Source organism: Macaca mulatta, chromosome 13, assembly GCF_049350105.2.
Source record: "Macaca mulatta isolate MMU2019108-1 chromosome 13, T2T-MMU8v2.0, whole genome shotgun sequence".
Classification (NCBI taxonomy): domain Eukaryota; kingdom Metazoa; phylum Chordata; class Mammalia; order Primates; family Cercopithecidae; genus Macaca; species Macaca mulatta.
The window spans coordinates 122,154,458-122,164,195 of NC_133418.1; the positions used below are offsets into that span (position 1 = coordinate 122,154,458).

Consider the following 9,738-nt stretch of genomic DNA (forward strand, 5'->3'; position numbering starts at 1 on the left):
GTGGCTCACGCCTTTAACCCCAGCACTTTGGGAGGCCGAGGTGGGCGGATCATGAGGTCAGGAGATCGAGACCATCCAGGCTAACACGGTGAAACTCCATCTCCACTGAAAAAAAAATACAAAAAAAATTAGCCGGGCGAGGTGGCGGGCGCCTGTAGTCCCAGCTACTTGGGCGGCTGAGAAAGGAGAATGGCGTGAACCCAGGAGGCAGAGCTTGCAGTGAGCTGAGATGGCGCCACTGCACTCCAGTCTGGGAGACAGAGTGAGACTCCGTCTCAAAAAAAAAAAAAAGGAATGTCCTTGACCGCAGACCCTTCCGAAAGACAGCTGGAAGCCGGGATCAAACACAATCGCCAACCTGATTTTTCAGCACACATTTTCTGGCGATCAGTGTGTGTGTGTATGAGATGGAGAGAGGGTGGAGGACGAGGGAGCATTGGTCTCAGGCTTTTCAGAAAGGAGGTGGATCTGGGGAGTCCTTTTCTCTTCTAATTATTTCTGGATGGCTGCTGCGTTCTCTCCCTCCTATCTTACCGGCCTCGTGCAAAGTGTCTATAATCGATAGCGGCTCAGGCTGAGAGCTCTTGGAAGGAGCCAGCAGAGCCACTTTAGCTGCCAGGCAGGATGGAGTCTGAGGTATTGGGCAGAGACCCAGGCTGGGGAAGTGGGCAGCCTGCCGCACCCCACGGCTGCTCCCGTCCCATCCCATCCCATGCTTGCTTGTTTTGCCCGGATCTTGAAGACACAAAGGAATGAACCAGCAGCAACTCCAGGGCCTCCATGGACCTTGCCGTGCCCCTGCACGGTGTCTCATTTAGTTTCCCAACAACCCTGAAGGGTGGATTTTATCCTCCTCCTCGTGAAAAGCATGGGTGAGGTGCTGTCCTGAGGACAGAGCTGGGGTTTGCCATCTCCTGACTGCAGTGGCAGAGGTGGGAGCTCTGCCCGCAGGCAACACAGGGGAAGGCCACAGGGGCCCTGGGCTCCCATGTGCTGAGTGCCATGTGTGGCTTGTGAAGTCTAACGTTGCACCTGCTACCCTTCCAAAGATGAGGTTGTTGTGTGACAAGATCTCACCCTTGTGGGTTGAGGCTGCAGCCCCCTAGTGCCTGCTGCTTACCCTGCTCCTTTTGAGGCAAAAGGGGTGGGGATTACGTCAGTCAGTTTTATATCATTTTCTCCAAAACCAGTTTTGTGACCCTGACCACTGTGACTTTAAAGAGGGTTTGGTGCCTGAGCCAACAAGAGCTTTCCACAGCAGCCTGGGGAACAGCCATAACCAACCTGGCCAGACTGCGCTCAGAAGGCTGCAGAGAACCAAGCTTGGCTGCAAGAGCAGGCACCAGCTCCTACAGAGGGCTGCTGAGATTTTTCAGTAAAAGCCTTGGCCGAATGTGCCTGGTGTACTCTGAAATAGCCAAACTATAATACGGGTCCTCTTTCTTCACAGCGAAACACAATACTCGTATCAGCCTAGTTAATCATGAGAAATTAGCAAGGGAATGAAGTCAGGTATGCTTCCTCCGTTTTTCAAATTGCAAGGATGGATGTGTTCTTAGCATCTTGCAGGCTTGGTGAGGGATGAATATGACAAAGCCCCTGCCTTTAAGGTGCTCACAGCTGGGAAGCCCATCCAGAGCCCCTGCCTCTGCTGCTAGTGCACAGGACAGGGCTCAGAGAGCAGAGAGGGAGGAGGACTGGCCACTCCCAGGGATGGCCAGATGACTGCATGGAGAGATGGGATGGGCACTTGGAGGCCCACCTGGGAGCACCATTGCTAATCCCACTGCCCAGAAACCTGCCCACAGTCACAGAGGGAGCAGCAGAGGCTGAGTCAGCTGGATTCCACAGGCTGCAGGGTTTGCATCTTGTCTTCCCCCACCACCCACCACCGTGGACCTTTCCTCTTCATTTAAGGAAGGTGCTTCCTCCAGGCAGGAGAAGAGATGGTGCACACAGGGACAGGTGGGGACAGCCTGCTAGGTGCACATCTTCTTGTTTCCTTATCTTCCCAACAAACAGAGCACCAGAGTAGTAGCTGAACGGAAGGGGAGTGTGCTAATCCCAGATTTGCTTTAGTAAATCCCATCAACTATAAGATATTTATGTACCTCTAAAAAGATGGCATCAACTACATTTGACATGCCATTGATGTTAAAATATATTTTTCGATGAGTACCTTAGAATTGATGGAACAGCTTAGTAGCAGTGTGCTTTTCAGGCAAACTCTGCTGTGCCTCCATTTAGTCATCTGTGACATGGGAAAGACAATGCCACCCTACAAGTTGAGAGACGTGGTGTCCAGTGATGATGACCTTGGTTTGTGAACCCTGCAAAAGTACCTTTCGCTAAAAAAAGCCCGGGGCCTCACTTTGGCCCTCCTGCCATCATCCAGCAGATGGACAGGCCCTTGGAATCAGGATGGTCCTTCGAGGTGCACCATCACATGGCAAGCACTTGCTCTCGTCCGACCTGGCCCCACGTGCTGCATCTGAGCCTTGTCTGGCCTGGCCCCATGCGCTGCATGTTCATCCTTGTCTGGCCTGGCCCCACGCACTGCATGTTGGTCGTTGTCTGGCCTGGCCCCATGTGCTGCCTCTTGGCCCTTGTCTGGCCTGGCCCCTTGTGCTGCATCTGGGCCCTTGTCTGGCCCAGCCCCATGCGCTGCATCTGGGCCCTTGTCTAGCCTGGCCCCACGTGCTGCATCTGGGCCCTTGTCTGACCTGGCCCCATGTGCTGCATGTTGGCCCTTGTCTGGCCCAGCCCCGTGCTCTACATCTGGGCCCTTGTCTGGCCTGGCCCCGTGCTGCTGCATCTGGGCCTGCCCTTGTTTCCAGGGACGGGAGATGGGAGGAAATCAACATGCCTCTAAGTGCAGCTCAGGATCCGTGTGGTTCAAGCCACTCTCGGGGTTGGTCTGTCCTAGCATTTGGGCACTGAATAACGCAGACAAGAGGCTCTCACTCCATTAATTATTAATTGTACTTTTTGCATTTCTAAGGACAGCAAAGAGACGAGCTCTGAGGCGGAAGAGAGGGAGACTGGAAGGATCAGCAGACAGAGCTGCCCCCGTGCTTGCCCCTGAGGGACTTCCCCAACTCCGCTCCGGTCATGTCCTCAGACCTGGGACATGCGACAGAGAGCCTCTCCACCCTGAGTGTGGGTTTGCACGTACGGCTGTGGGGAGGCAAAATTTCCAAGTGCACGGTGGGAGGGGGCTGTCTCTACTGGGACAGAGCAGGAGGCTGGCTCTGGAAAGAGACTTTGTCTCTGAGCCCAGCCTCACCCGAGCCACCTGTGCTGTGGACTCTGGAGAAGGTAAAGAGCCAGCCCCGCGTGGGACCTGCAGGTGACGTCCCTGTCAGCCGTGGGGTGCGAAAGTCACTCTCCCTGCACACGTTCTGGGGATTTTGCCCATGTCTGCTGTTCTTCTCAGCAGCCCTCTCTACTGCCAGCCAGCGACTCCAAGCCCCCCACGCCCACACCCACCGAGGGCCCCAGTAGCTCTGTGGGACATGCGGGCCCTCCGAGGACAATGAAGGCTGGTGGGGGTCACCCTCTTCTGAGAGAACCAGAATCCTTTGCTTCCCATGCGTATTCCCCTGTTATCTTCCTAATGTGTTCCTTATACTGGAGAGGTAGAATTAAAAAATAAGAAGAGGAAAAAGAAAAGAGAAATCTTTTGCCTTAGTTGTACTTAGTTTAAATTGTCTCCTTCCAAGACGCAGGGGAGGGTTCACCGTGATCGCCATTATTATTAGAGTCTGCTCTAGAGGGGAAGGGGGGACGGAGAGGAACCAGACAGGGCTGGAGCGTCCTCCCGACTGTGACCTTGGCACAGCCTGACTGTGAAGACAAGGACCAGCCTAGGTCTAGGCCTGAAGGAGGAAAAAAAGTTGCCCGGCAAGGACCCTGCATCTCAGGGTCTTCCCACATATTTCGCCAGATAGTAAAACTGAGTTCAAAAAGGAAAGTGTCTTGCTCCAGACCTCAAAGCCTCAAATAACAGGGCAGGCTGCCACAAAATCAGCTGAGAGAATGATCCTAAACTCTGAAATGGATTATTTATTACTCACAAAACCGTAGGCTTAAAGGCAGGCATGCAGATAACCAATTAAAGAGCCTTAGCTGGTGTTTTATCATCCCGCCCTCCCAGGTGCTGGGGGCCCAGTCAGGAGGGGCTCAGGTCTGCAGAGCCGTCTCTCACCCAGCCCGTTTCGTTCGGCGTTGAGGTCTCAGGCCGCTGCCTCTGTCACAGACCCGCGTACAGAACCCCAGCTGGCTTTGAGAGGACTCCAGGTGTCTTCGCTGTGTCTACACTTGGTTTGTGTTATCTACCCAGAACACAAGGTAGGAAATCTGGGTTTCTATCTAAAGTGCTTAATGGTAATTATGTGATCACCATGCCTCTGATACATTATCTGATTTTCATCCCCACTCCAGTCACGTGAGACAAGCGTTCTTTTTATTTCTTTTCTTTTTTCTTTTTTTGAGACGTGGTCCCACTCTGTTACCCACACTGGAGAGCCGTGGTATCATCTTGGCTCTCTGCAACCTCCGCCTCCTGGGTTCAAACGATTCTCCTGCCTCAGCTTCCCGGGAAGCTGGGATTACAGGCATGCGCCTCCACACCCAGATAATTTTTGCATTTTTAGTAGAGACGAAGTCTCACCATGTTGGCCAGGCTGGTCATGAACTCCTGACCTCAAGTGATCCGCCCACCTCGGTCTCCCAAAGTGCTGGGATTACAGGTGAGAGCCACTGCGCCGGGCCTGAGACCAGCATTTCTATCTTTGCTTTACAGAGCAGGAAGGTAGAGCTCAGGGAGGCTCTGGGAGGCTCCACTGTGGCTCTGACTCCGGCTGTGAGATTCTGCCCTGGCCTGGGCCTCTCCCAGGAACCACACTGCGCAGGTCATTGCTGGTTCAGTCCTTCTCATGTCAATTCATTGCCATTTCCTCGTTCTCGGTGTGTGAACTCCCGTTTGCTCTTACGTCCACTTTACATTGCAGAGAAGTGTTATCATGAACCATTTCCCTAACTGTGGGCACTGTATTGTTTTTATTTTTAATACCATAAATAGCAATATAGTGAACATCCTGGTAAATACAGTTTTATTCTTGTTTTAGATTATTTAATTAGAAAAAGTTCCCCAAAGTTCCTTGATGGCTATTGCTTCCTGTATCATTTTATTCCACGTTGACTTTTACCATCAGCGTACGGCAATATATGTAGCACGCTCTCTCACGCACTAGTAACAACCTGGATTATTCATCTTTTAAACTTTGATTGCCGAAGGGAAACAAAGCCTCTCGTTTCTCCCTCATCACTTGGATCCGTGGTGCGGCGGGACAGCACTCCCAGCTCTGTGCGCCATCTTTATTTCCTCCTCTGGGAGTTATTTGTTCCAAGCAGGAGGCTTGGCAGTGAGTGGGGGCTGAATGGAGACCTGCATTCCAGACCTGGTGTCCTAGGTGACGAGGCCTCCAGCCAGAGCATCTCTCCTTCCTCACAGCCCAGATGCCCTTGAAGCCAAGGTCACGTCCCTGAATCTTCTGCCCATCCTCGTTCCTCACCACTGGCTCCTGCGGGTGGTGCAGCGCCCACCTCCTTCTGTGCTCCTGCCCTGAAGCCTGTGTCCCTCCACACAGACAAGGCTGGAGCATCTTCAGTGAGTCTATCGCAGGCAACGTGACTGTTTCCTGATGCCTATGGTGTGGTCAAATCCCTCCTTCCACCCCGGGCCTCTGGACTGGAAGGCTGTGGTCATGCTGGTTCTTGCAGCCCTGATCTCCCCTTGGGCTCCTGGTGCCACGTCGTGCCTGTCCAAGCCACTCAGCTGTGTTTGCCCTGCTGGTATGTAAGTGTGCGTCAGGTGGCAGCTTCCACGTGCAGGCAAGTGCGGCCTCACCCACAGTGCATCCACGGCACATGAGCAAATGTTTCCTTTCAGGCACAGGAGGGCGATGCCATAGTCTTTTGATCTCTCAAGAAAAAATGCGCACTGGAAAAATGCAAGGTATTATGATTACTTGTATAAAGCTTCTTACCTGTGCAGATGGGCCTCAATAACCATAAGGAGCATCAAATCTAAGGAAGAAACGTTCTCAATTAATTCTGAGTTGGAAGTGAAGAGAGGATTTGATATCAGAAAGGATGCCATAAAAACTGTCATGTGTATATCATTTAAAAACGGATGCTGACTCTGGGCTTGAGCCACCAGCCCAGGGAATGTAGCACCCTTTTCCCGTCACCCACAGCGGAAGTCACAGAGAATGTGAGCAGCCATTAGGTGCATGCCTGGCAGTGCCAGCTCTGGGGGGCTGCGGGAGAGGAGCCCAGGTTGGAGCTCAGGGTTCCTGGTCCTGGTGCACGCCTGGCAGTGCCGGCTCAGCGGGGCTGCGGGAGAGGAGACCAGACCTGGAGCTCAGGGTTCCTTGTCCCGGCTGCCCCCTGAAAGTGTCCTTGATCATGCCAAGGTCCTGGGTATCACAGGGCACGCCCTCAGGCTCATCGGGTCAGGTTCAGGACGTCACTTCCAAGAGCTAGTATCATATCCACAGAACTGGAGCTAGAGCGGAAGCTATCCCTCTGTAACAGTTTCCCTCTTTGTAAAATGGGAGTAAAGCCCCTTAAAGCCTTCATTCTTACCCTGGAAAATGATAGAGTTCTATGACTGTAGAATTCTAGGTCATTAGCCCCATGCTATTGAGGACCTCCTCCTCCTTCCTGCTTTTTACAGAGGATGCCCCGTCCCCGTCATCTTCCACCAGTGCACAGTGTGGATTATTTCATGGGCTCGTCTTTGCCACATCCAGGCTCTGGTGGCTACTTCAGCCTGTGATTCTGTCGCTGTTGGGTATGACCTGCATAAGCAAATTGGTCACAGTGGTGTGGCCATCCAGGCACCTCACTATCCCACGCCTCTCCCGAAACCCATCACCACCCTCGCTGGACCCAAACCCACTCCTCCTTGTGCATCGTCAAAGACTGTGCAATTCTCAAACCAGAACGTCCACACATCCTGGGTTCCCTTCTTGACCATGGTGGGCTATTTAGCAGCAAGTCCTGTTACTCTGTCTCCTTCACTTACCCTCCTGCAGCCTCAGCTGCTTAGGACACCTTTGTCTCTGGCCTGGAGCACCACAGCCTCCTAGGAGGACCCTTCTGGTTTCACTCCCTCAAATCCATCACAGAGAGATCTTCCTGGGGGAGATGCTTTAATTTTTTTGTTTTCAAATTTGTTATATTTTTATTAATAAATGATAGCTATATATATGTATGGGGTACAATGTGTTTCAGCATATGTATATATACACATTGTGGAATGAACAAATCAAGCTGATTAAAGTACCTGTCACCTCAAATGTTTGCCATTTCTTTATGGAAGAACATATTTAAATCCTCTCTTAGGGTATGCCGGTCAAAGGGAACAGTTTCAGATAGGTAGCAGGAATCAGCTCTGGTGACCTATTGCACAATATGGTGACTTTAATAAATAATAACATATATTCCTAGTGAAAATCTTGACCAAGTCACTTCTCTATTTAGAATATTCAGAGGCACTCTGCAGCCCACAGGGTAAGACCCAAACTCCAACTTGATGCGTGAGCCCTTGATGCCAGGTGCCTGAGCACCTTTGCTGCCTGTGTCTACTGAGCCTCTGCCCCTGCACCCAGCCACCTTCACACACACACTCCTGCTGTGCAGCACCTGCCTCTGGAATTGGTGAGTGTGGCCATCTGGACTCAGGTGCCAATGTTCCCTCCGTTTCACCGACTCACCCAAGCGTCATGACTTTCAGGGAGCCATCCAGACTCCTCCGGGCTCTGGGTGGGGCATACGTCCCTGGTGCTCCTGTGTGCCTCCTCTGTGCTCCTGTGCATTTCTTCAGTGCTCCTGTGGGCATCACCGGTGCTCCTGTGTGTATCTTTAGTGCTCCTGTTCACATCCCCAGTGCTCTTGTTTGCATTCTCGGTGCTCCTGTGCTCATCCCTGGTGCTCCTATTCACATCCCTGGTGCTCCTGTTCACATCCCCAGTGCTCTTGTTTGCATTCTCGGTGCTCCTGTGCTCATCCCTGGTGCTCCTGTGCACATGCCCGGTGCTCCTGTGTGCATGTCTGGTGCTCTTGTGTGCATTCTCGGTGCTCCTGTGCTCATCCCTGGTGCTCCTGTGCACATCCCTGGTGCTCCTGTGCACATCCCTGGTGCTCCTGTGCACATCCCTGGTGCTCCTGTGTGCATGTCCGGTGCTCTTGTGTGCATCCCCAGTACTCCTGTGTGCATCCCCAGTACTCCTGTGTGCATCCCCAGTACTCCTGTGTGCATCCCCAGTACTCCTGTGTGCATCCCCATGCTGCTGTGTGCATTCTCGGTGCTCCTGTGCACATCCTGGTGTTCCTGTGTGAGTCACACACATTTCCACGGCCACCCCTCTCAGTTGTATTTTTACTCTCTGCTTCCATGGTGACTCCTCTGGATGGAGGAGCCCTCCAGTGTGGATCCTTGTGTGTGCAGGCTCAGGGAAGTCCAAGCTCAAGGCACCCTTGCTGAATGACTCGCTCTCACCTTCCTCAGACCAAAATCTACCTGAGTCTGAGTTCTCCAGAGAAACTGAGAGAGAGAGAGAGAGAGAGATTGATTTCAGGGAGTTATTTCACTCCCTCGTGGGGCTGGGAGATCTGAAGTCTGAAGACCAGCAGGCTGGAAACTCAGGTAAGGTCGATGTTGAGTCCAAAGGCAGTGGGAGGCAGAATCTGCCTGTGGCTCACCGTGCCGCTCTTCCCTGTCTGCTGGGAAGGGAGGAGGCTGTCGTCACCTCCATGGCCACCTTTTTTCCATCTCAGCCTTGAGGACCATTGTCTTATCTCTACTTATTTTACTGGGAGCTCATCAGAATTTTCAACATCAGGACCTTAAAATAGAAGTTCTTTCCCTTTCTCCCTGTGCCCCTCCTCCTCCTCCCTCCCACCAGTACCTGTTTCCAGCTCCCTGGAGGCTGCAACGCCCCTCTGCCCTGGCTTTGACCCTCATTTCACTCACCTGGGCCTGACTGTCAAGAGGCTCTAGATCTCTAGATCTCTACTGGGCCAGAGATCTGACCTCAGCACAGCCCCCTCACCAATGCCAGTCCCGGGTTCTCCCACTTCCCACTCTCCCTGCCTTCCCTCCCTGAATGCTGAATTTTACTGGGACGTCATAAAAATGCAGAAAGCGACAAGGCCAAGAAGAAACTCTGTTAACACCTAGCAGAATTTTGAGATACCCCGCCTCTTGTTCCTCTTGAGGCCAGACGAGGACCCGACGGTCTGAATAAAGCAGAAGAATGGATGAGAAGATTGTGACAGGCTTTTCTCCTCGGCGTCTTCCTGACAGCTCATACCCCGATTCTTGTTCTCATTTTATTCTCTTTCTTTCACTTTTCCAGCTCTGCCCCCGTCTTTGCCACTAAATCTGCAGCGTCTATTGCTGGCCATGCTCTCCCCACTCCAGACGCCTTTCGGCCTGCATTGAGGAGAGAGGCACTGGCCCTGACTGGGGGCTTCCACTTGTGCAGGGGGCCGCCCGCGGTGAGGTCTCTGCAGCATGACGGGGCTGGAAGCCGGCAGCTTTGTTGTGGTTTTCTATACATCTTGTGTTTGGCAGCAGCCAGGCCTTTTCCCCAGCAGTCAAGGTAAGACTGTGTGGCCATGCCCTGACCACCACCGTTCCTGGAGCTGAGCTTCAGGAGAGAGCCG

The 9,738-nt window shown here is 52.8% G+C and overlaps 1 long non-coding RNA gene across 1 annotated transcript; it reads left to right on the top strand.

The window, feature by feature from the left end:
- The first annotated feature begins 6,181 nt into the window (after window positions 1-6,181).
- On the top strand, window positions 6,182-8,543 carry LOC144333627 (uncharacterized). The gene is made up of 3 exons (XR_013402548.1): window positions 6,182-6,277; window positions 7,552-7,581; window positions 8,519-8,543. It is a non-coding gene; the product is annotated as an uncharacterized LOC144333627 (long non-coding RNA).
- Window positions 8,544-9,738: the final 1,195 nt, after the last annotated feature.